This window comes from Camelus bactrianus, chromosome 2, assembly GCF_048773025.1.
Source record: "Camelus bactrianus isolate YW-2024 breed Bactrian camel chromosome 2, ASM4877302v1, whole genome shotgun sequence".
NCBI lineage: Eukaryota > Metazoa > Chordata > Mammalia > Artiodactyla > Camelidae > Camelus > Camelus bactrianus.
Window position 1 is genome coordinate 89815156 of NC_133540.1, and position 26002 is coordinate 89841157.

Consider the following 26002-nt stretch of genomic DNA (forward strand, 5'->3'; position numbering starts at 1 on the left):
TCTTATAATTCAACTTGAATTGGAAGTATTTGCATGAATTGACCAGAAAAAAAATGCCTGATTCCCTACTTTTATCCACTGAAAAGTAATCATAACTTAAAAGCCATGAGTATATTACCTGGATTATAGTTTGTATTTATTATATTTCAACAAAAGCACCTGAAAAATGAGTGTTTCTAAGTCTGAGGCAGGCTTTATAAGACTACATTTCAATAATAATAAATATATATATACACAAAAAAAGATTAATCTGATGTTTTTCAGAGGTCAAAATGCAAGCTATAAAAGAATATGAGTTATGTTGAAAGGCCATAGACACTAAAGTTAAGAGGATCTGAATAGCCAAAGATGGCAAGATTTGAGTATCAAAAAGAATAATGAGTACAATTTATTGGAACAAACTCATTACGTAAGAATCCCTAAGTTCATGGCACATAATTTATGAGAGGGAGAACCAACAAACCAAAACACAATTCATTAACACTTTATTTAAAAGCAAAAAACTAAGAATAAAAATTTATCTTGCTTTTCCTTTATGAACTAAATTTGAAGATGACCAAATAGCCCTGGCTAGTGAGGAAAAGTTGTTTTGAAGAAGTCTCACTGAAAGATGTTAATGAAAGGGTAAATTAGAAAATCACAATTTTGCAACCTTTAGTAAAATAGTTAATATTTATTTTGGATCTTTTTAGAAAGTGAATTTCCAACTTGCTTCGCTAAGAAAAGAGCTTTCTATAATAATAAGAGGATTATGTAAATAGATTAAAGGAATATTGATTTATAACCTGGAGACTAGGAACTCTTTAATAGCAAATTATATTTGTGAGTGTATTTGTTATATATTGTTCATTTAAACCTTTAAAATATTTTTCATAGAAAGTTGATTTTATTCACCAGATCTGTAATAATTTAGCCACTGATTGTGACCTCATTGATCAAACTCATAATAGAGTAGTCTAAAAGGAAAATGTGGAACCTTTTAACGTGTGGAGTGTTGCTAAAATACTTTCTTCTTACAAAATATTATTATTTTAATGCTTCACACATTTGTGTCATCCTTGCCCAGGGGCCATGCTGATCCTCCCTGTATCATTCCAATTTTAGTCTATGTGCTACTGAAGTCAGCACACAACACATTAAAGGGAGAATAAACAGTGGTTCTGGCAGATTAAAGGTAAAGTTTAGAGGAGAAGCTTAATGGGTCAGATCGATGGTCAATGTTTCAGAAGTAAATGGCCACAGTGTGAAGGGTATTTAGGAGATGATGTGAGTAGGAGATCAGGTAGACAGCAGTTTAATGACCTGAATTTGGTCAGTGGGGGAAAGAATGGACATGACGTTCTGAATTTGAGAGGTGCTTCGGAGGTAGCATTAAGAGGATTTGGCCCTTGGCTGAACGAGGGTGGAGGGTGGACAAGAGGAAAAGTCAAACCATCATCCCAATGTAATAGTTGAGGTGAATGCTTACCTAGATTTTCAATAAGATACAAGATATAGATTGCAGGGGGTTGAGCAGTGACTAAGAGATGAGGAAAAGCTTTTTGAAAGCTTCGTATTACTGTATGCAAGCATGACATTTAAGACCCTTCAAAGTCTTAACCTCCCTCCTTCTTCCCATCCTCATCTCTCTTTACTCTCTAATAAACTTATTCCTTACCCTCCATTGCACTATCCCAGGGATCGAAAAAGTCAGTGGTGCAAACACATAATGCAGTTTCCCACTTTATGTTTTTATTTATACCATTTTTTTCTCTGTGAAATAATCCCTCCTTCACATCTCTGCTGTTAAATCACCCTGGTTCTTCAAAGCTCAACATAAGTTTTGTGTACCTCACCCCCCAGGCAGAGTCAATTACTTCTTTTTCTATGTCTCCATAAAACTTAATTCAAAACTTTATTACAGCGCTCATAACAAGTTGTTCTAAATTAAATCGCATGTTTCAGTCTGTTCCACTAGAATGTGCTTAAAGGCTCGACTTGCTGTGTTGCATGAGTGAAAGTCTCCTTATGCAAATTGTTGTGTGTTATTTAATATTAATTAATTAGGACATATTTACCTCCTCTTGTTATTCACAGTGCTAAGCTGCTGGTGATGCAACAAGTCAGACTGTTAGGGTCCTTGCCCTCTCAATGCTAACGCTTAGTAGATGACACAGAGGATCAAAGAGGCTAATTAAAAAACAGGTGTCATAAGTTTAATAATCATTTTAATGGTGGTGATGATGAGGTTAGCTCTTGGGTACTTTCATGTGCCAAGCATATTGCCAAGCGCTGTACATGTTATATATAATCTAACCCTCACATAAACTCAGGGACAGAGGAAGTACAGAGTACTTTTATAGATGTTGGTAGGAAGACACATAACTAAGACTTTGGGAAACACTGAGAGCTTCCCAAACAGTGATTTCCAAGTGAAGACCTGAAAAAAATGATTAGTGTTTAGCCAGGTAAGAGACAGACACAAAGAGACCCATGGAAAGAGAGAGAGAGAGACAGAGAGAGGAAGAGGAGGAGGAACAAGTGTATGTATGTGTGTGTTCAGGTGAGGGTTAGAGAAAGGAAAAGTGTTTCCAATAGGAAACAAAGGCCAAGGGCCAATCAATGTATGTATTTAGTGGACATCAGGCTTTCTACTTCTAAAGTCAGACCATCAAAATCATGGGGCTTAATTCCTTTGGAAACTGTCACAGAAGCTAAAAGCTGAACCAGATCCATTGTCCTCACTTAACAGATAGGAGCACTGAATCCCAGTTAAAGGAAACGAGTTCCCAACGTCATGCAGAGTCGTTGGCAAGAGTCGGGTTCCCGGGGCCAGGCTCTTTCCAGAACACCATGCTGCTGCCTCTGCGGATTGTGAAGTGGTTTCTACTTCGGCCAGCCAACAGTAAGTGTATGCAGACAAATAACATGTTTTATGATTCCCAGCCACCACATCCCAGCTCACGTTCTCCTCTTGATTATTATTTAATAAGAAAAATATAAATTATGAACTATAACAGTACGTATCTGTACTTAATCTCAAAGCAGATGTGATCCAGAAATGATTCTGCTCAATCTTCCCCTCAACACAGCAGTTCCACCATGAAAATGTGTCATGACTTTTTATCTTGTAGGCTATAATTCCACCTTAATCACATCCCTGATGGACAGCCTTAGTATATTCTTATTTTGAGGTGGTTTATATCAGTTGTAAGAGCGTGGCCTTTGGAGACAGGCAGACCGGGGTCCCCACTCTGAGTCTGCCGCTAACCAGCTGTGTGACCTTGGGCCAGTTGCATAACATCTCCGCAGTGGTAGCCAGCCGGCCTCATTGTGTTCTTGTGGGAATTAAGGGACAATACACATGCAAAGTGCAAAGCATGGTGCTTGATACGTTGTACATTTTGAAAATACTTGACTTGTGGGTATATTTTTAGTACCAAATCATAAAATCACAGCTAAAAAATCAGCTACTTTAATTCTTCCAGTCTACTGATAGCATCTGTAGACTGGCAAAGTTCTCACTTACCAAAATAAAGTATCTGTTTAGTTCCTACCGCCAGACTGTGGACTTCGTAAGAGCAAAGGCTATGAATTTCCTCTGTGCTCTGGCAGTTACCACTGTGACAAGCATATCGTGAACATAACTATAAACATTGGTTGAATTATCTAATTATTTGGTGTCTGAGCCAAAGCTAAAACTCAGGCTTTCTGATATCTAACTCTCTATTTTTTTTTACTGCATCAAAAATAGTGATAAAATAAAAATCACTGATTCTTCATTTTGTAAAGCATATTCTGGGGGAAATTTGGGCTTAGAAATTTCAGGTTAATTCTGTGATGTTCCAGTATGTTGCTTTTCATTCTGCCTGAACCCTCTGGTACAAATTCACATGAATATTAATCGTTGGGAAGGGAGTGAGGCCTTCAGTTGAACAGTTAGGAAGTGAGGCAGCTCTTAGCATGATGCCCTGCTGGGTGGTGAATATATGGCATGGCTCAGGCACTGTGTTTATGCATTTTAAATTGCTTTCTTTATAACTCCAGTCCAGAGGAAATAGCATCTCTGGGCCAAACTGTGGCAGGGCATTCCAACCCAGTGAAGTAGAATTGAGAAATCTCAAACCGACATCATACCCCTTGAACTTGGCTGCTGCTAAATATGTAGAAATAAATCCCACAATGAGCTCCTTCCACATACTATACTCACCAAAACCTTAACGTTATAAAGAGAGCATGAGCAAATGTAATTTCCAAACCCACTTAAGTTGCTTGAACTGTGGAGTTCCTCATCTTAATTTTAGTAGCAACGTTGACAGCTGATGGAAGTAACGCTGTGCCTTGCAGATGTGAAATACCATAGAAACTTGACCAGTTTCTTTTGGGATGACATCAGATTGTCCCAAAAGTGGAGTGTGAGTTTTTTTAATTCATTTACTTAAAAAACCCACTCTTATATGCCCCCCAAAATGAATAGTGGTTCCGACGCCTCTCTCTGCACTTCCCTCTTGAGTCAATGATAAAACATACATGGAACACATGATCCCTGTCTGCCAATTATGGTTGGAAGTATAACATTATCCTTTAACTTAACATTTATGAAACAATTGGCTTTAAGAATGGGGGTGATGTGATGGTTTTCAGACAGTAAACTGTGCTAACTGCTTGAAAATGCACACAATTTAGGAGCTGACAGGTTCAATTCTCAAGCAGAGTAGGTGCAATGTGATGTTTTGGCACTGGTTAAATATTCAGTCATTCCACTGCTCTGTCTGTGGGAAATATGCTAATAGCTTGCTGCTATAGCCTTTGAACTCCCAGGGCAAGTGAAGTCCAGAATTCCATACCCAGTGGGTCTCATCACATTGGTTGGATGCAGATAACCTTGGCTTTAATATTTTGATTGCTCCATATTAACGGCACATATTTTAGCTCCATCATCACCCAACGAATTAAAGTGAGGTTTTAAAAATAGTGTGTTTCTTTATATTTCATTTCTAGCAAACAAAACAAAAATTACTAAGAAAAAGAAAGAAACCTCTTGTGGAAAAATTTTAGAAGTCCTTAATACTAGGAAAGTGTATATTTTTAAGGAAAGGACAGCCAAAGGTCTGGTTTGGCATAGGGAATAAAATTGCAAGTTAAGCAATGGAAACAGACTATTTTTTCCCAGTTACAAAAGAAATAAAGAAAGAAATCTGTGGCCTGTGGTAAGGTGTCCCTTTTATGAGGTTTGTGACTCAGACTGGAAAGCTCACTGAGGAATAAGAAATCGATTTTACTGGATGAGTTTTCTGGATATGTTTGAATGTAGACACTGAGCAAATATTTTAAAATATTTATGTTAAACTTGGAATGTTTGACACAATTTAAATTTGAACTTTACTTTGTGGATTCCTATAACAGTGAGGGATTTTCTCTCCTTTTCTGGTTTGTGTCCATGTTGGACTTTTATTTTTCTTTCTGGTTGGACTACCAAAGGAAGGGAGTGTAAAAAATGGATTGGGATAGTGCACAAAATTTCCTGAAGTAAATACAAGGTGTGGACTTCGTTGTTGTTTCTGTCAGATAATGAACTTCTTGGCCACATAATAATCATGTTTATTTTCTCATTATATTACAAGTGTATGGTTTCACTGTGTGCCAAGTATTTGCCCTTTGTGGATATAGACACGCCTTCTCAATCAGACAACTGAGGTGAATAAATATGCACATGTTGCTATAATGCTGACAATCTCCTCTGGCAGCCCATCTCATGTTTAGACTGCTTTTAGTTGGTCTTCATTTGGGGTTAATGTACTGAGCCAGGACACAGGCATAAACATTAACCCTGGCACTGCAACCTTATTGGCTTGTACTGGGCTAAAATTGATGGGGTCTCTTCCTAGAATTAAGACTCCAAGGGGAAGGTATAGCACAGTGCTAGGGTACATGCCTAGCATGCATGAGGTCCTGGGTTCAATGCCCAGTGCCTCCATTTAAATAAATAAATAAATAAGCCTAACTACCTCCCCCCAAAAGACAACAACAGCAACAAAAACACATCAGTAGTAATTTAAACCAAATTAATCACACTGGCCATTTTGGTTCAGTTCAACTCAGATATGCCTTCAACTGGTCAGAGGTGCATTCACCAGCAAGTAAAATAAATAGAAGAATATTTGTTATTCTCTTACTGACAGGCAAAACTAATAAGTATAACATAATTTAGTTATTAATTTTTCAGAGTTTTCATCAACCCTTCAATATTTAGAATGTCTTGAAGTAAGAATGCTAGAGCCCATTTAAAAATATATATGTAATATATATTTGTATTTATAAAATTACTGATATCTAAAATTACTAACATTCTTTTCATTAAATATAGTATTTAAAATTACTTCATCTGAAAATAAAGTTTACCCACAAATACCAATAATTCTGTAAGCAGACTAATTCTTTTTTTGTATTCCTCGTAACATCCATGGAGATTGGCCAATACTTATATAAGGAAAGAAGACCATAGGGATGTTCGGTTAAAACTAATGTAGATTTTAGGTACTTTATCTGTCAACTGTTGCCACAATAGTGCTTTATAATGAAGCACCCCAAAACTCAGTGGCTGAAAATGATTATTTATTCCTGCTCATCAGTGAGTTCTTTTCTGAGCTCATTTCAGTATTGTAGGAACTTATCAAATGCATCTGGTAACAATCAGCACATTTGCAAGGTTCTGGCTTGAAATCTTCTCCAAAGATGGGAGTTCAATAGATACCTCTTTTCTTTCTTTGGAGTTCTCACAGGTGACTGTTTTGCCAAATGTTTTGACACCAAATAACATTTTTCTAGACTCTCATCAAAGTTTCTTTGCTCTCTGCCACTTTATCCCAAAGCCAATGCCACATATTTCAAGTATTTGTTACGGCAGCAACTGACTTGTAGATACGATTTTCTGCATTTCATCATTTCATTCTCTGCTGCAGGTCAGACTCAGGGCTGCTCCCTGTGTGAGAATTCTGGGGCCCAGACTGACACTGCATTAGCTGTCCAGGCCAGTTCTTCTCCTGCAACTGCAGACGTGTACAAGATATGGCCAAACACAAGCACAACTCAGTCCTCTGCTTACATCACATCTGCTCACATCTTTTTGACCAAAGCAAGTCATGTGGCTAAGGGTGAGGGAAGTACACTTTGTCTGCCTCAAGGTCACGGCAAAGTTAAGATGTATGCAATTACCAAAGGGAACTAATCAATTTTGATCAATAATTTAATTTACTGTGGGCTCCTCTGTTGACATGTCATTGAAATAATCCAAGTTATCATTAGTCTACCAAAGGTGATGAAAAGTGATAACCTATTTCTCAATTTCACATTCAGCATTCTTATTATATTTTCTAAAACATCATACTAATAGTAGGTAGGTAATATTAATCCAGCTTAACATTTTCTTAGGAATTAATGAAGTAACAGCCAGAGAAAATCATCAGATCGAACTCTACTTTTTATTTATTTTGAAATATTCTTTTCAATATAATATCATTAAGAAATAATTTTTATTAGTTCCTTCTCTCCAAAACACCTGGCAAACTGATATTAATGATAAGCTTCTTGTCTGAAATTGAAATTCTTTGTTCTGTCATAACCTGTGTGCATTCTGTTGGGTCCTTTTGGGGAACTGGCAGAAACAGTAGAAAGTAGCCACAGCCCCGAATCATGTTGTCCAAAGGGGATGAAGATGCTCAGTCTAAATTCATGCTGCAGTCATTGTTGGAGGGGTCTCACTGGATGGGCAAAGGCAAGACAATGGGAGGCTTTGGGCAGAGTTTAAATACAGAAGTTAAAGGCAGTTTTGTTCCTAGGTGTGGATGGAGTGTGTCCGTGTTAGAACTGCCAGTCAAAGAGGTGCAGACGCATTTTCCAATAACCCTAAGAATGGAGGCTAATTTGGCTCTGTTTGCTAGGTTTAGAACAATAAGAATACTTCAGATCTCATTTATTGACATGAAAGAAGATAAAAAGCGTTTGCCATTTTAAGGATTGGTTTAAAAACTAGTCCTGCATAATAAATAATTGGCTGGCCTTTCTCTCTGATTCCTGAGAGGTATCCTACACATTTCTGGAATTTCTGGAGTAATAGGAGTGTCTTTGCTACTCACAGTGAGCCCCTAAACAGTTTCTGGTAATGAAGCTGACGATACCAAATACACCAACAAGGTAATTAGAGAGTAGGGCTTTGAGCCAAGTGATATCAACTGGACCTCCAGGGAGGAAAGAGGGGCTGGAGTTCATCACATAGCCAGTGCTATGTGCTCACTTAATGAAATCCCAATAGAGCCCTGGACATCAAAGCTTGAAGGAACTTTCTTGTTGGCAGTGTTCTGTGCATGTTGCTATATGTCGATGTGCTGGGAGAGTGATGCATTCTGACTCCATTTAGAGATGAAACTGGAAGCTTCATGTTTAGAACCCTCTCAGACTCCTCCTATGCACCTCTTCTTTTATCTGGTTCTGATTTATATCCTTTTGTGCTCTAATAAAACTGTTCTCATAAGTATAATGCTTCTGTGAGTTGTTCTGGATAGTTATCAAAACTGAGGGGTAATGGGAATGCCAAGTTTGTAGTCAGTTGGTCAGAAGTGAGGGTAGCCCTGGAAACCCCAGGTGGGTGGTCTAACACCAGGCAGTCAGCATCAGCATTGAAAGTGGTCAGAGCAGAGCCTGCAACTGTAGTAGCTGCCCCTGGAATGAGGATGGGCTGAGATAGCCAACACGTACCGGGATCTATGTTCCCCGATGATCAGGAAATCATCTTGTCTCCCTGAGGGAAAAGGAATTTACCTCAGTTCTAATCATATATTATTTGTGTGTATGTAGGTAGTCCAATCTCCTGTTAAATCATGTTCAAAGCACAAGAATTAAATAATTATTTTTTAATGCAAGAAATGCATTTTTATTTGAGAACAACATAAACTTTTAGGCAAATGATTTTAGTATATACATTTGATTTTGTTTTTGTTCAGAATATAAAAATTTCCCTCACTGATCTTCCATGTGAAGGGTATTACAAGCTTGAAAGGAGATACTTCCTGCACAGAAGTGTTAATCTTGTATGTAGGGTACTGGAAACCACGTAACCCCACATATTAAAAAGAAGATAAGAGAAGTATTCTAGTTAATCAGATTCAAGAAGCAAACATGACACAAAAATTGCAGGTAAGACCAGGTCACAAGTATAATTATTAATTTAACTGTTCTATCTTTAAAGTACTTGAAGAAGAAAAATATATTTACCAGTTATACACTATGTATGTAGGGTTGTGACATCATTTATCTGTTTTTTCTTTGTCTATTCCAATTTTTCTGTGCTCTGTTCCATGTCAAGGCTGGCTAGAAGCCTGGAAACTACATTTCCCACCCACCCCCACTGTCTCACTAGCTGGCTTCCTGTTCCTGCAATGGGAGGTGGTGGAAAGGAAACAAGGCATTTTTCTTTTGCATTTCTCCTGTAGGCTGTGCCTTGGGCAGTGGTGGGAATAACAGCAAAGGAACAGCTTCTCCATAGGAGTATGGACTCCAGGCTTCTGTTCAGGTTTCTGTTGTAGAGGTGGTAGAGGCAGGAGGTGCTTCAGATGCTCCAAGAGCATGTGCTCTTGGGGTCTGGATCCAGCAGCTACAAGCTTTGGGATCTTGCAGTGTCCTTTGTGAGATGACCTCCTGGTTTCTTTCCACTGGTTCCAGTGGCAGCAGTTACAGCAGCCTCAGCTACACAATGATCACGGATCTGGCTGATTTTCCTTCCTCTATTCTAGGAGTGATAGCGGCTTTGTACAGTTCCTGGTATCTGGGTTACTTCACCTCTTTCCTTTTACTCATACAACCATTCTGTCACTTTTTTTTAATATGGTAACTTGTTATACTTCTGTTTGAAATATCAGTACTTCCTGAAAAGACACACAACAAGAGGGCAAGGAGTACATACTCCTGAAAATTTTTGTCAAATGGAATTTTTACAAATCAAAAAAATAATTTCTGTAAAGGGGAAACCTTCATTTTATGAGTGAAAAAAATTAACCCTTCTGAAATTGATACACCCATTTCTGATTTAGGTTACTCATTATATAATTTATCTGCTGTATAATAGTTTATTTTTATACTGCTTTTTTTTCTTTTAAAAGCTTACAGTATTGTGATTTATAAGAAATATATGTTGGGTCATTCAGATGACCAAAATATATTTCTTATATATGTTTGGTCTTCACCCATGGTTCCTGACCCAAAGCTCCCAAAAGCCTTTGAAATTTCCTTAGGGTTGAGAGTGATAAAAAGTGACTTTAGTTATATTAGTGAAGTGATTTTTGGACTCCATCTAGGGATGGGGGCTGGTTGCCACAAGACCCTGTTTAGAGGGTTTCAATCTCACCCCAGATCAGGAAAGAAGAGAGGAGCTGGAGGTTGAATCAATTGCCAAGGGCTACCTATTTAATCAGTCATGCCTATGTAATGAGCCCTTCATTAAAACCTGAAAGGACTGGGTTCAGAGAATTTCTGGATTGGTGAACACATGGAGATTTGGGGAAAGTAAGGTGTCTGTAGAGGGCATAGAAGTTCCACACTGCCCTCTCCCATATAACTTACCCTACAAATCTCTTCCATCTGGCTGTTACTGAGTTATGTCCTTTTATAATAAACTGCTAAGTAAAATGTTTCTCTGAGATCTGTGAGCTACTCTAGCAAGTTAATCAAACCCAAGGAGGGGCCGAGGGAACCTCTGGTTTATAGCCAGTCAGTTAGAAGGACAGGTAACAACCTGGACTTTTGATTGGCATATGAAGTCCAAGGAGGAGATCGTTGAAATCTCCAATCTGTAGCTGGTTGATCAGAAACAGAGGTAGAAGTCTGGACTTAAAACTGGTGTCTGAAGTTAGTAGGTGGGGCAGGGGACAGTCTTGTAGGACTGAACCCTTAACCTGTGAAATCTGATGCTACCTCTGGGTAGATTGTGTTGGAATTAAGTTGAATTCTTTGACACCCTGTCCAAGAATTGTTTGTTACTGTGGGGAAGACCCCCCTCAAACAAACACATACTGAAATTGGTCTCAGAACACAAAAAGAAAGCTGATTGCACCCTGAGTTTTATTCTTATTTATTTATTTATTATTATTTTTTAGAGAACAAAACTTTAATTATTAAAGCAAGGTAAAGGCTCAGATTTTCTTTCTTTTTTTAAACAATATAACATTTTATATTGATTTATAATCATTTTACAACGTTGTGTCAAATTCCAGTGTAGAGCACGATTTTTTCAGTTATACATGGACATATATATATTCATTGTCACATTTTTTCTCTGTGAGCTACCATAAGATCTTGTGTATATTTCCCTGTGCTATACAGTATAATCTTGTTTATCTAGTCTACAATTTTGAAATCCCGTCTATCCCTTCCCACCCTCCCTGAGTTTTATTCTTAAATTATGCTCTCATAATTTGCAAATTATTTTTTATAATTTTAGGTCAAAGGATATTGTGATAATGTAAACATACTATTGTCAGATTTAAGACCTATCACAATCAGGCTGAGTGACAGTGAGGATTGGCTTATTTTATCTTCTTAATTTTAGAGTTCCAATCTATACCCTAAGAGCTGAATACAGCTTAATATAAAAAGACTAAAAATTAATTTTTCTAAACAATGATACACTAATGGAAAAAATGATATGGGAATTTAATTATACAGGTAATTATTTAGCTTTTATGTTTTCAGTTAACAAAGGTCTTTACTCTAAGATTTCTTTTAGCAGATGAGTCCACAATGCTGCTAGATGAAATTTGAAGGTTTCCATGGATTTTTATCCTGGAAATCTTCAAGAATAAATTCGAAACAAGGTACAGAAAGCTCTGATTTCATACAAGTAATTGACAGTTATTTTAAGCAAATAATGCATATTCCAGGCTATCATTATAAGTCTGATTAACTGTCATATGTGTCTGCAACTGGACTAGAGGAAAAGCTAGAACTGTATGTTAATTGTCAGCTCAGGCTGCTATAACAAATACCATTGGCTGGGTGGCTCATGGTTGACTCTCGGTGAAAACCTTCTTCCTGGCTTGCCGGCAGCTGCCTTCTTACTGTATCCTTACATGGCAGAAACAGAGAGCTCTGGTCCCTTCATCTTCTAATAAGGACACTAATCGCATCATGGGAGCTCCATTTTTATAACCTCATGTAAATCTGATTACCTCCCAAAGGCTTCATCTCCTAATTCCATCACATTATGGATTAGGGATTCAACATATGAAATGTGGAGGGATACAAACATTCAATCCATAAAAATAAACACAATTCATAGATTTTTTAAACAAGGGAATCATGGCTTAGTAAAATGTAAGAAATAAGGGAAAGAATTCTAGAATAATTTTAGTAGCTCTTGGGAAATAGTATTCCATACATTTAATTACTACTTTACAACCTTAGTCTTCCTGAAATAATAAAATAGAAATTACCATTTTATGCTATATCAGTGTTAGTAAATTCTGTTCCAAGTTGAAGTTGCTTTAAATTATGGGAGCATCTCTTAATGTTTGTTGCTATTTTGCAATTGATATTCTAATTGGGAGCAAAGTATATTTACATGACATCTAACATCCAGATGAAAATATTGAAAAATTTCAGAAAAACCATTTGTCTACTTGTATATATCCAGATATTTGTATTACATAAATGTCATTTTTTTAATCCAGCTTTGGTAACACCTGAACACAATCATATTCCTTGCATTGTTTTCCACCTCAGTGTTCTTGTCTGTAATATTCCAGTTTTGGGGGAAACAACAAATAAGATGAAAATATACCAATTATTTTGAAACTTAGGGAAAAAAGCTCAAATGCAAATTACTAACACAATATCATCATCTTTAGAGGTGTGATTTTTAAAAAGAAAAATATGAAAAAAATGCTTGAATAGTTAACTACAACCATAAATATATTTATACCTTTAACCCAGTAACCGTACTCCTAGTGATATATATGAAGGAAAAAAGTAAATAGAATCAAATTTTATACTTATAAAGAACTTATACTTTATAAAGAACATCCTTTGTCTTCTACTAGAAGAAGAAATCAGGAGAGAATCTAAGCATTTAAGCTAGGATATGATTTGGTAAATTAAGCACATAACAGTGATTACTGCATAATTATGATGATTTTATGAAAACACAGAAAAATGGGTTTAAAGTAATGTGAAATGGAAAAGCAGGATGTGTATGTTATGCAAAAACAGCAACTATGAAACAGACATGCATTTTGTCAGTTAATATGGAAATGAAAATGATTCAAGACCATTAAGTCATTTGGGGTTTTTAAATGTTCATTTTTGTTCATACTTTATTCTAATTTGAAATAAAATGTTTCCTTTATGTTAAAATTCTCCATTTGGAAAGTCATCAAATTTCTGAGTAAGTTATGGGGAGACCAGAGAGGACTTTAAAATTTATTGTTAGACTTAGAAGTCTATAAAACCAAAGGATCATTTTGACTAGACTTAACTAGCAAAATTTAGGGGGAAAATGTTGAGATTAAGGTCAATCAGAAACACTCTTTCTTTTCATCTCAAGTTTAGAACTAGTTGAGCATAAAGACATAGGTAAAATGAAGATAAAATTATCACCTTAATTACTGTGAAACTGACTGGAGGGTGTAGGTTTAGATTTGGGCCAGAAAGGCTTCCTTCTAGGGGGAGGGTACAGGTCAAGTGGTAAAGTGCATGCTTAGCATGCACAAGGCCCTGGGTTTAATCCCCAGTACCTCCTCTAGAAAATAAATAAATAAATAAGCCTAATTACCTCCCCTCAAACACACATACAAAATACAAAACGAAACAAAAAACAAAAACCCGAAAGAAAGGCTTGCTTCTTCCTAGCACACTAAATTCTTTGGTGTAGAAACCCTGAAATAGATCACTGAAGGGAAAGTCAGGAGAGATGCACTTACAGGATTGTAGTTTACATTTGTCTAAAAATGGAGAAGGAAGAGCAAAGAGAAGAAATCCCCAGAGCTTGGAGCTTTTTTCTAGGCCTCCTCCACCTACTGTGAAGCACAGACCAACAATCATCACCCAAATGCAGCTTACTCTTTGCTCCTGTGACACCCTTGTCATTGGGGACCAGCTGATGAAAAACTACTATTCTACAGAGTTCTATTTTATTGCAAAGCTAGGAATGAACTTATGAAGGAAGAGAATGGCGGAACGAGTTTTTTCTCTGAAGCTTTATTCTACACAATATTTTCAGAGAAAGAAAAATATTTCTAAAAACATTTGAGTTTGTGCAGATTTGGGACTAAAATGAGGTAAGGAAGGCATTTACCTTTGAAGCTAAATTTAAGGGGCTGCTAAAAAACTCTAGTCATCAACATAAATAAATTCTTATACAATTTTTTAAAAGTCACAATTAGTGCAAAAAAAATGCCTGGTGAATAAAATATCAAAATGTTAAGTAAAGACAGGGGCAGTATTACTACTTTTTCCTTTGCCTCGGGCTTCAGTGTGGCTTGGCATGTCTCTGATTTGTTGACTAAAATTAGTATTTCTTTTCAAACTCTGTTTTAGCGGGGAGGAGGTAATTAGGTTTACTTATTTATTTATGTTTTTTGATGGAGGTACTGGGGATTGAACCCAAAACCTTGCAGTTGCTAAGCATGCACTCTACCACTTGAGCTATACCCTCCCCTCAAAATCAATATTTTTAAAAGAGTATTTTTCAAGCTTTTTTAATGTAAGGAATTTAAAATTCTAGAGTTAAGATCTGAGAAGTCAAAAAAAGTATTTTTTACAACTCTCAATGTCCAGGATTGCTTACAAAAAATCTAATTGGTTAGTCATTTTCTTTAGCAATAGTTAAAAGCCAAAAGCAATACTTTTACAAATCCAATGTAAAGAAATATTTTAGGCTCAGAAATTTAGAGCAAGCAAAGTATTTTTGCACAGCCAAATACTTCTCAAATCTTATAGAACATTCTTGTTAGTCAACAAAAATGTTATTGAGTCCCAAGTGCTGCTAGATGCTTAGAAAACAATGATGCATCCAAAGTGGCTGTCTTCAAAACTGCGCTTTGAGTCCAGTGTTATTGTTTTGTAAACAGAACACTGAAGATAAAATAGGAAAGTAGTTTTCTCTTCTTGTCGGCTACTCTCACAATACGGTTAACAAATAGGGGACACCTCAGTGTCTCTATCCTACTTTATAAGATTGGAACCACTTACGAGCTCTTTTACAAGACAAAGAAGCTCTTGGGGTCTTAAAATCTAGAAAGTGCTTTGAGCTACTGAACTCCTGACTGTAAGCTCCTTTGAGACAGGGACTAAGCTGTCTTCCCCTCTGTTGTATCCCCAAGCCAGGTTTAGAACAAGGAGTGCTGTTGAATAAACAATGACCTTGGACTGCCACCCATGGTCAGAAGACCAGAATTTAATACCAAGTCCATCTCTCTGTGATTGTGTGATTTTTTTCATTGGGATACTTAACCTCTCTGGGCCTCAGTTTCCTCATTGATAAAGCACCTTAAGGTGTAAGAATTAAATCCAGCTTTAAACAGGTAAAGCTGTTGTCTATAAACAGTTGTTTCACCTAGTACAAGGGTCAGCAAGTTTTTTCTGTAAAGGACCAGAGAGTAAATATTTTCGGTTTTGCAAGCCATATGGCCTCTATCACAACTACTCAGTTCTGCTGCTACAGCTCAAAAGCTGCTACAGACAATATGTAAATGAATAGACATGGCTCGGTTCCAATAAAATTTTACAAAAACAGGTGGCGGGCCAGATTTGGCCCTTAGGCCATAGTTATGCCAATTCCTGACCTAGTACAGCATGATATGGATTGAAGCACTTAACATATCTTTTTATGCTAAAGATGACTAGACTCTGAACTCCATGACAATAAGAGATTCTTCTGTGTTCATCACTGATTGTCTCTCTGTGAGCTTCATCAAAGTCTTCTACTTTTTCAGGAAATGTTACCTTCTAAACTCAGAGAGCAGTAACCCAAACTGAATAACTGAAAGAAAAATGAGATAGGTATCTTTTTATTCAAAAAATTCTACAAGGCGTAAAGTTATGATAAGGCTTCATACTTTGGGGGGAGGGTATAGCTCAGTGGTAGAGCACAAGCTTAGCATGCACAGGATCCTGGGTTCAATCCTCAGTGCCTCCATCAAAATAAATAAACCGAATTACCACCCCCCAAAATAAATGAATAAAAATAATAATCAAAAATTTTATATAAAAAAGACTTTATACTTTATACCTGTTCTTTCCACACGTGGTTTTGCACAACTGACAACTGTTTTGGAGTCTTTCCTTTATCTTCTCAGCATAAGATCAGTGACAGGGAAAGAAGTAGTGCTACAACGATTAAAAAGGTAATGCACACATCTGAATATTCTGTTATTTATTCCCAAGCTCATAAAAAAAAATGTTAAGGAACTTGGGAGAAAATATCATATATCAGTGTGATGTACTAGAAACAAAGGGATTATGAACCAGTTCTGTGGTGGTGCCCTGACAAAGCGGTGTCACAGGTGTGGTACCATTTGGTGAAACTTGTGAAACTTGCATGTAAGCATGGTACTTAATATGTAATTTTAATGGAAACGTGACATAGATCATTAAGCATTTCTTCTTGTCCTGGACATCCTCTGCCTTTTTATTTTTTGCAACCTTTCTTATGAATGCTTTTTTTTTTTCTAGGTGTGGTATTTCTGAGGTTATTAAATCTATCCAGGAGAGACAGTATCTGAAAACTGGACTGAATCCAAAGGCTAATGTTATCCCTGAATAGAGATATCATTCACTGACAAGTCTGCCTTCAGTGGGTCTGTTAATCTGGAGGGAAAGACAGGAATCTTTCTACACTGTTATCTATAAAAGGCTGTTTACAAGAGTAAGAACGTGTAGAAACAATGGAAAAGTAGAGTTTAGAGTTTTTTACTTTTCAAAGAATTTTTTAAATTAAATATAATTCTTCCCATACAAATATATTTTCATTTCAGACTTTTTGATTACAGAAAATATATGCTTAGGAGCTTGAGTTCTTAAGATAATGATAAAATTTTAATGTGAAAGTTAAAGTGAATGTTAAGCAAGCAGAATTTAATATAGATTCTATATGAGCCTGATCTGAGAAGAAACAGTTTAAGATGATTTTTCAATTCTGTTCATTTGCATATCAAAAAATTAGGACATGCTTCTTACATCAAAGTTGTGTTTGGGCCTGGGAAGACCACACAGGTGTGTTTGAAGATCCCCTACCTAGCACGGAGAGAACTTGCCAGGTAGTCCCATGTAGCTCAGGAAACAGATTGCATGCAAACGGCCCAGGGAAGTACATAAGCAGGAGTTGGCAAGGTCACAGAGTAGCAGCCACGCTGGAAGTGGCTGCATGTGGGCCAAGCGTAGGGGGCCTGGCTTCAAGGTTTCAGGTTGGGATGTTGTTATCATAGACAGAAAGATACCATTTCAAATTCTGTCCTAACACATGGTCAATGGCAAAGCGCCCCGGTGGGGCATTGGCCTGAAGAGCAGGGGGATTGGAAAAACTACCATTGGGTGTTAACTACTGAAGGAGAATGTCAACAAAAGTACTGATACTCAGATTGAAAATAGAATTCAAGAGGGGTCACCTTTTCTTTTCCTGGTGTTTTTTTTTTTTTTTTTTAATCTGAATTGTAATAAAATCAAATGCAAAATGTTACTATCTACAGGCGGTGCTATTTAGTGATCATTCTCTAGCATACATCTGGTTGAGACCTGGAAACAAATCTGCCACCATCCTGTTGGTGAATGCAGAATACAGAAATCAAAGAAAGGGCAGAAGCTGGATTTCTGACTAAAGTTATAAAATAAAGTATGAACAAAGTTACTTAACACCTGTTTAACCTCGTTAGCTAACCTCTATGTTAAGACGGCCTTGGCATTCAGTGACCAGAGTTAGAAAGTTCTGTTTAAACTCGTAAAGTCTTGGGCATTTTCTGAGCTGCTAGTTCAAAACCTGGAGATCCCCAGACTTAAGGATGCTATAGGAAACAGTTCAGTTGTTCTGATATTTACTACCCAGGAAAAGAAAAAGAACATAATTTGTATTTTTTGCTCTGTTTTAGAATTTTACATAGTTAAAAACACTTAAAAACTGCCGGAGTCATGAGGTTCCATGGTGCTCCTTTCGTTCCAGGTCATTGCAAAACCATGTCTGGTGTGGACCAGTGACCAAGTAGATGCAGAAGAAGGAGATTTGTTGCAATGGACTGGGAAATGGCTCTGTTCACCTGAGACCAGAAAGGGGATTTTATTAGTACAATATAAGAAAAGCCAAATATACATAGGAGCTGCACTTTGGAAGAACTTAGAACAAGTTGTGTGCTGCTCTGCAGTACCCTGAATGATAAGTGTGCATTACTATGTGGTTTTTGGTAATAATGCAGTGTGATACTGATTGCAGGGTCGCATTGAAGAAACTGATTTTTTTTCTTTTGGTTGTAGTTAATTTACCTATCCTTTTCCTGAAATGCCAGTTTTGGGCATTTCATACAAGCACAGGCTAGAAAGATAATAAAAGCTAAATGAGTGCTCGGTGTATTTCTCAGACTGTAATGAAACCAGAGTAATTGAGAGAGTCAGCAAATCTCAGTTATTAATCAGATGATGAAGGTGGTAGGTACCGAAGCCAGGTTTGATTTGTTCTTGTGGTCCAGAGAACCTGTTTTGTTTTTGTTATTGATTAGTTCTGTTTGGTGTCTGCATTATTCTTAAAATCAAAACAACATACATTATCTCACTAGATCCTACATAACTTCAGCTTGAAAGTATGGGTCAAAGGTCACATGGTGGGGCCAATTTCTAAAAGGAATCTGCCTAACAAGTGTTTGGTCTTAAAAGTGTAAGGGAAGCGGATGATCTAATTGCAAATATAAATAAAAAGAAAACAGGCACTTCAATTAGTGCATCAGTTAATCTGGATAGATTGAAAACTCACTTCCCACTCAACACTAAAATTAATCCTCTTTGATAATGGAAGAGATGTCATTGCAGTGGTTTCAGAAATAATGAATTTACTAAGAACTTAAAAAAAGAAAAGGATAAATCTCAGAAATTTAGATTTAGAGAAAATATTGTTCCTCTTGAATTTTCATTCACCTCCTTATTCTTTCTTCATTTGATCTTGTTTTTAGCTAAAAACAAGTAAATTGGCTTTTTTTTTTTTTCCTCTTTTCTAAATAAAAGACTCTTCTATTCAGACTGGATTCAGAACAAAAGTAATTTTCACTCTAGTTCTGAATTTTAAAAATGTGAAGCTCAAAAGTTTAGAGATTTTTGGTTCCAAACACTTTAGTAAATATAAATGTTGACAAACGAATCATCCAAGTCTCAATTTTTATCATTTCATTTTTGATGAAGAAAAAGGAACTGGCTTTAACCACAATTTAAGGAAAAGAACAGTTGCTTCTCTCCTACTGATAAAAATTTCAGCACTATAGGCAAGTTCCCTTGATGCTAATATAGATATGGTGGGCCCAACAGACAGGTGGAGTTGGCAAATAAATGTTCATTTCTCTCTTTTATGACTCAATGTTATCATGAGGGAAATGGAGAACATTTCCACAACACAGCTGTGTGGGATTCTCCAGCTCGTCTATCAAGATAACGCAGTCTTTTACTCCCCTGCAGTTTGGCAGCCAGTGCAGATCTGAGTAGGAGATGTAAGATTGCTCTCAAGTCCTTGGCTCTACTAGAAGTTGTGTTTCGGAGTTGCAACTGATATCTATCAATTTAAGAGTCTCTGGAGTTGCTTGTGGGATGCTCTGGCTTCTAGAGTCTGGTAGGACTGGGTAAGTTTTTAGAGGCCATTTAGGCAATGTTTGCATCCCCTCCCAGCTCCCTGACAAGGCATTTTCCAGCATGTGTCTGTACACCTCTGGTGAAAGGAAACTCACTACTTTCCAGAGAGACTTTTTTATTTTTGATGACCTCTAATGTTTACATGATTCTTCATTGCAGTTATTCTTAAACCTGCCAAAATACAGTTTGTGCTTACTATTCCTCATTTTATCCTTCAAGGTCATCCATAGGAAATGAATTCTTTTTTATACAAATACACTCATAAACTCTTGAATGCAATCGTCATGTTGATTAGGCTGATATTCTGATTATTCTGATTATTCCTCCTGTGATGGGGTCTCAAATCTTTTCTCCTTTGGTCAGTGATTTGGCTTAATATGCACAATGTGATCAGATGATAGAAAAGTGGGCTGTTACCCTGGCTCACCTGATGGCTCAGCGATGTCAGCCATAGTTCAGTTCTTCGTCTGGTCTCAGATCAACGTCAGAAAGAGAAATCAAAGATGCTGCTGGCCGTTCTTAGGAATGATATTTGCCTTAGGAAGCAACACAGTTAATGCAGACAAATAGTAAGAATGTATACTTTTAAATTCCTCCAGTAAAAAAAAAAAAAAAACAGAGAAAAAAAATCTATAGATAAAAAAACCAAACTTATCTTCCTCCACCACCCTTGTACTCTTCCATTTAACCAGACTCAAAAGTTATAGTATCCTTTAAACTCTGTCATCTTTTCCACATCCATTGAGTTGTCTGGTTTCACTGCTACCACCATTCTTGTCCCTGGACCTCATGGCTAAATTAATGCCTTAAATTCTTACAGTTTTTTCTGGCCTCAGTGGCATCTAGCTCAAGCATGCACCTAGACTGAATCCATTCCAAGCCTTCTCAGTCCCAAATGTAGTTAAATTAAGTGAATCGGAGCAACAGGGTTTGGGAGATTGCATAGCTGAACAGACTGAAAAGCTCATTCCAAGTGCAAAGGGGATCCTACTCTATTTCCAAAGATTCTTGCACAGGAAAATGCAGATGCAGTACTGCCAGGTCCAAGTTATTGAGAAAAGCAGAAATCTATCTTTTTAAATAAACTTCTCTGATTTTTTAAAACTAATGGTTTGTTTTTTTAAAGTTGGTCCTCCCTTCCAAGTACATCCTCAGAGTGGTCTAGCCCATGGTCATTAGTTTGGGACTTTTGTTCCATAGTCACATTTTCTCAGTTATCTCAATAATTCTTACAAGAACCTGAAAAGTATTAAAGAGAAGATTACTTAGACACTAAAAATGATGCCATAGAGTATGCAACAGCTACGATATAATATTACATAAAAGGATGAGAATTATATGTATCATCTGAGCAACAATTATATTTTTAAAATACCAATGTAGAGGGGAAAAGACAATGAGAAAACATGAAAACAGAATGAAATACTACGGATAGTTTAAATTTTTTCTTCTTTCTTCCGTAGAACATTCTTCAAATTCTCTTCTATGAGCCTACACAACTTCAAAAAAAGGAAAAGCTTACAAATCTATCTCAGCTGTTATATGTAAGTAAATGGAAAATTGAAACAAGGTTTCATTGAAACTGGAGCAGTTTCTTGACGTGTTAAGCTTCTCTTGCAGCGTGTCTTTACTTTCCAGTCTTGTGTCCTTTTTTAATGCTAACCCATGCTCAAGTTACCCTTGCTTCAGAATCATTTTGGTAGATAAACTAGAAATGTTGTAACTTCAAGAGGAAGGGAATGGAAATGGAAAATGAAAATGCTGTATTTGCTAATAACGATGTGAAATAAGAAAGAGAATCACATATTGGATACAAGATTGATCAAATCTTATTCTGGCTCTTTCTAATGGGATTTGACTTACTCAAAGCTAACATTTACTGAGCACTTACCCAGGGTACTATGATTATCTCCATATTAGTGATAAGAAACAGACCTAGCGAAATCAAGCCACCATCACAGAGATCCAGCGTGCCAGAGCCAGGGTCCCAATCCAGGTCATCATCCTTCCAAAGTTGTCATGACTGCCTATTGCCTACAAGCCTAATAATCCCACATCAACATAAAAGCTCCCTGTTCCCTGCCACACAACAAAGCAAAACAAAACAAAATGAGAATTTGGTGCTTTTCTAATAGGTCCCCTCTCTCATCAGATTTGTGGCGTAACAGATGGAGCAGCCACCACTCTCTGCAGTGTTTCCACTGAACGTAGTGATGTTTCTGATGAGGTTTCCTTTCTTCCCTTCTCGTCCTTGTTTCCCCTGTCTGCGCACACCGATGGAGTAATTGTGGCTGGCAGCCTGGAGGGTCACAGGCCACTGTACCCTTCCTTGCTGTACCAGATGCAGTTAGAAAATCTGAAGGACATTTGATCTGAGGTTTCTTCAGTGAAGACAACATAAAGAGCAGATAAGCTGTAAGGCTGCTGTAGTCAGTTCAGTGCAGCATGGCATGGTGTGTACTGGCTAACTCCATGCATTAGGCATGTCTCTTTATTCTCTATTCTTAATGCTTTCCCATCTGGGGCCTTGCTGCCCTGTCCAGGGCTAGCTAATTCCTAGAGATAGCAAACAACTTACTTGGGAACATGTTTGTCACATCAGACTAACCTATCGACAGCTCAGAACCCAATCACTTCCTCTACGGGGCTCTTACACTCAGGGCCACTGTGACTTTGCCCTGATCACCCCTGGGCCAGGGCCAGGGCTAGCCCCTATGCCCCAGAGTCTCCTGAAATTATTCATACCAGCCAGTGCTAACCTAAGCCTATGCCCCCTGCTTCACCCGTTCTTTCCTGTGGAAACCACAGTCAAGGCTTCTTGCCCACACTTTCCCCCTGCTCCCTCTGCTTCGTGAGTGACCCTGGTGCTCCCTGTGTGGCCCCCATGGCACAGCCTCGCCCCTCCTCCTGGTATCTGTGAGTATACCAACATCTCTTCAAGGGCGGTTGTCTCCGAAACTGTGTCTCATCATATCTGAATAAAAATAAAACCTATATTTTAAAACACTCCAGAAAGCCTCAGTCTCACAGCATGATTCACTCTCCCGGAGTGCTAGATTTTTGTTGTGAGTCTGTTTGTGCTGGACGTTAACAGTGCAGAGTCAGTTCTGACTCCAGCTGGGGCTCTTACAGCCCGATTTGGACAATAGCTCATAAATGACTCCACCCATGTTAAGGGAGTTTTGTTCAGCACATTGACAACACATACAAAACCCTTTTGTTTGTCATGCAGATGAGGAAATATACAAATAAGTTGTGTCAGTATTGAAGCACTAGACAAAGTGGGCATCCCGAAGTTTCATTACGGATCTACCGCTGGAAACCATTGTGACCTCAGACAGACTTCGACCCCCTCACGTGCTAAATGGGAACATCCAAGTTCTAGGCAAGAATGTAAAAGGAAAACCGATGGAACGAAGAATTGCAAGATTAAAATATAAACGTTCAAATGCAACTCGGAGAAAAGTTTTGAATGCTCACAATGAATCAGGCTGGATAGAGAATGCTCACAGCTACCTCATAAAGCGTTGTTTATTTTCTCTTACGAGGTTTTACTCCCTTGGTGCCCTTGCCTTGCCAACATGTGACGTTCTCGGGGGCAGTTTCCAATCCCCGCTGCTGCTAGCCAGCTGGCCAGCAGAGCGGTCCACACACTGACCCTGGAGAGCACCAAGACGCCCCACTGTCAGCCAGTTTGCGTGATGCAGCCTCAGCAATGTGAAAACTCCCAACGCCCCTGCGCTCTCTGGCTCAAACTTGGCAGTTTGGGGAGGCGGCCAGGACAGCACCAGGAGAGGAGCCAGGGGATCGGTGTGCCAGAGCCAGCAGGTGGCAATGGCCAACAGCAGCTTAGAAGGCAGATTAGTCTTTCCAGCAGTTAAGACAGCCAACCGAGGTGGGAGCCAACACTGCCCTTGTTATCCTATGTATAGGCATTGTTATAAATGACACTGGAGCCCCCTGTACATTTCTCATTGGGCTTGTTAGCCAGGTGGCAGTTTTACCAGAGTCATCAATGCTCCAAGCAGAGCGTATGCTATATCATTTAACTTACATTTGAGGCCAGGGAATTACACTTCTTGGAATAGTGTCTTGGAGACACAAAAACAATGATCTCTGGTATTTATGGAGTATTGTTCTCCAAGGTGGTTAATGCACCTGACAGACAGCCTCTAAGTCAGACTCAGAGCACTGCTCACGAGTAGGCGAGGAAGTGCTCTCCAACCACTTTAGAAATTAGCAACTTTACAGTGTAGACATGATGTTTTGGATTAGGGTCTTGCAAAATTTGAGGGAGGGTCAAGATGGAAATACAGGAGTTCTGAATGGCATTTTCATACACAAGCCAACATATCAGTTGGTGGAGTATATAAAACGCTGAATGATGCCAGTATATTTGGGTCCTATTCACCCCAAATGAAAAGGCTGAAAGACAGTAGAATACAGACCTCTTTTCGTTTTCATCTAGAATATGATTACATATGTACTAGAGAAGTAAAAAATGTTTATTATAAAATTTGTTCTAAATCCTTTCGAGAGCAGAGATAATATAGAGAGCAGATGTTACAAGATGTTTTCCAAATTGGAGTAAGTTTCAATAAGTTGTAATGTTTCTGAAATGAGGAAGGCTTCCATCAACAAATATTTATTGCTTCCCTGTAATGAAGTTAGCACTGTTCCAGGACTTACATACTCGAGAAATACAGTTTAAAAAAATCTAAGGCTAAGTCTGTGCTTTTAAGGACATTACAATGTTGTTGACAGAGCGAAACTAATGAAAGAATTAGCAGCCGGCATTGAAAGACACTGTGTTTAGACTCCTCCTGTAGTGAGACTAGGAGGGAAAGAGAGAGTAGTGAGGCCTGGAGTGGTCAGGGAGGCTGCTTGGAGGAGGAGGATACCCCTGGCTAGGCCTTAGCATGGGCAAGATTGGGCACCAAAGGCCTCATTACAGAGAGCCCTAGACTAGGAATCAGAGCTCATCTGCCACCACGTAATGATGGTAACTGTAGCAAGCTTCAGTCACCGAGAATCAGCCATACACCGGGAGCTTATTAGGATACTGGTGAGCAAGACAGGTTGTGATCATTTTTAGAAGTAGAGAAGAGTCTTGTAAACAGCCTATCAATGCTGGTAGGTCCACTCAGATTCCATTTAGATTGCTCTCTGTGCTTTGGAACCATCATGAAGGCCCAAGAAATCAAACTCACCCAAAAGAAGAAGTAGACCGTATTGCCTCAGTTAAAACTTCCTTCCACCTCCTGTCTTACAAAGTCGATGCTTATTTTTATGCCTCTCAAAAAGCAGAACCAACTAGAAACGGGGTGGGGAGCTGAAAGCTCTTTCTCACCCTCTTAATCCCCTCAACCCCCAGGGGATGAACACCTGCTGTGCTTTAGCTAAAGCCCTAGGACTCAGGAAAATACCATTTGAAAATCACCGGATGGGCTAATTTACCAAGAACTTTTTGATTCGATGATCCCAAAAAGAAAGCCAAGAATACCAGGTGGCAATTTTAAGTTCAAGTGAAGGCTAAAGATGCATTGTCTCTAAAACATTGCACTAAACAACAGATATGCAAGATTCCAGACCTAAGTATAAATCCACTCCGCTTCCCACTACCGTACTCAGGGCCCCTCCCTCGCCACACATGGCTCATCTTTTCCAGGTCAGTGTGAGGTTTTATAATTAGGCGAACCTATCCCCCCTTTCTTTCTTATGCTGTTATCATTGTCAACTTGTTAACACAGGGCTTGCTCACATTTTTTATTCCAGAGTTGAAAGAAAGGTAGACTTTAGAAATTGCTCTCTCACAAGAGCAGCGAACATTTCAACAGGACAAAGTCATTTCACACGTCTCCTCGTCTCTTGGCTGTTTCTAAGCAGCATCTAATCTGGTACAACTTGTTTAGAACTGCTGCTTCCTGTCTTTGGACTTGTTTCATGTTAGGTCTAAAAAAAAAAAAGAACATTTTGAGCTGACTTCCTCTCTGGTACCATTGTCAGCTCATTTTGTTCCAGTCAGTTCTGAGGCATCTGGGCAGACTCTAAAGCATTACTCAGGTTTGTCCTGACATTTGCTGGACCCCTGGCAAAGTTCCACCTCATCCTTCATATTTGGAAATATGGACACTGCTGTCAGGAGGGCAGAAAGCACCGT

General features: G+C 38.2%; 1 non-coding gene across 1 annotated transcript; it reads right to left on the reverse strand.

Annotated features, from left to right (window-relative positions):
• Positions 1-1017: 1017 nt before the first annotated feature.
• Positions 1018-1128, reverse strand: LOC123612614 (U6 spliceosomal RNA). The gene has a single exon (XR_006719905.1). It is a non-coding gene; the product is annotated as a U6 spliceosomal RNA (small nuclear RNA).
• Positions 1129-26002: the final 24874 nt, after the last annotated feature.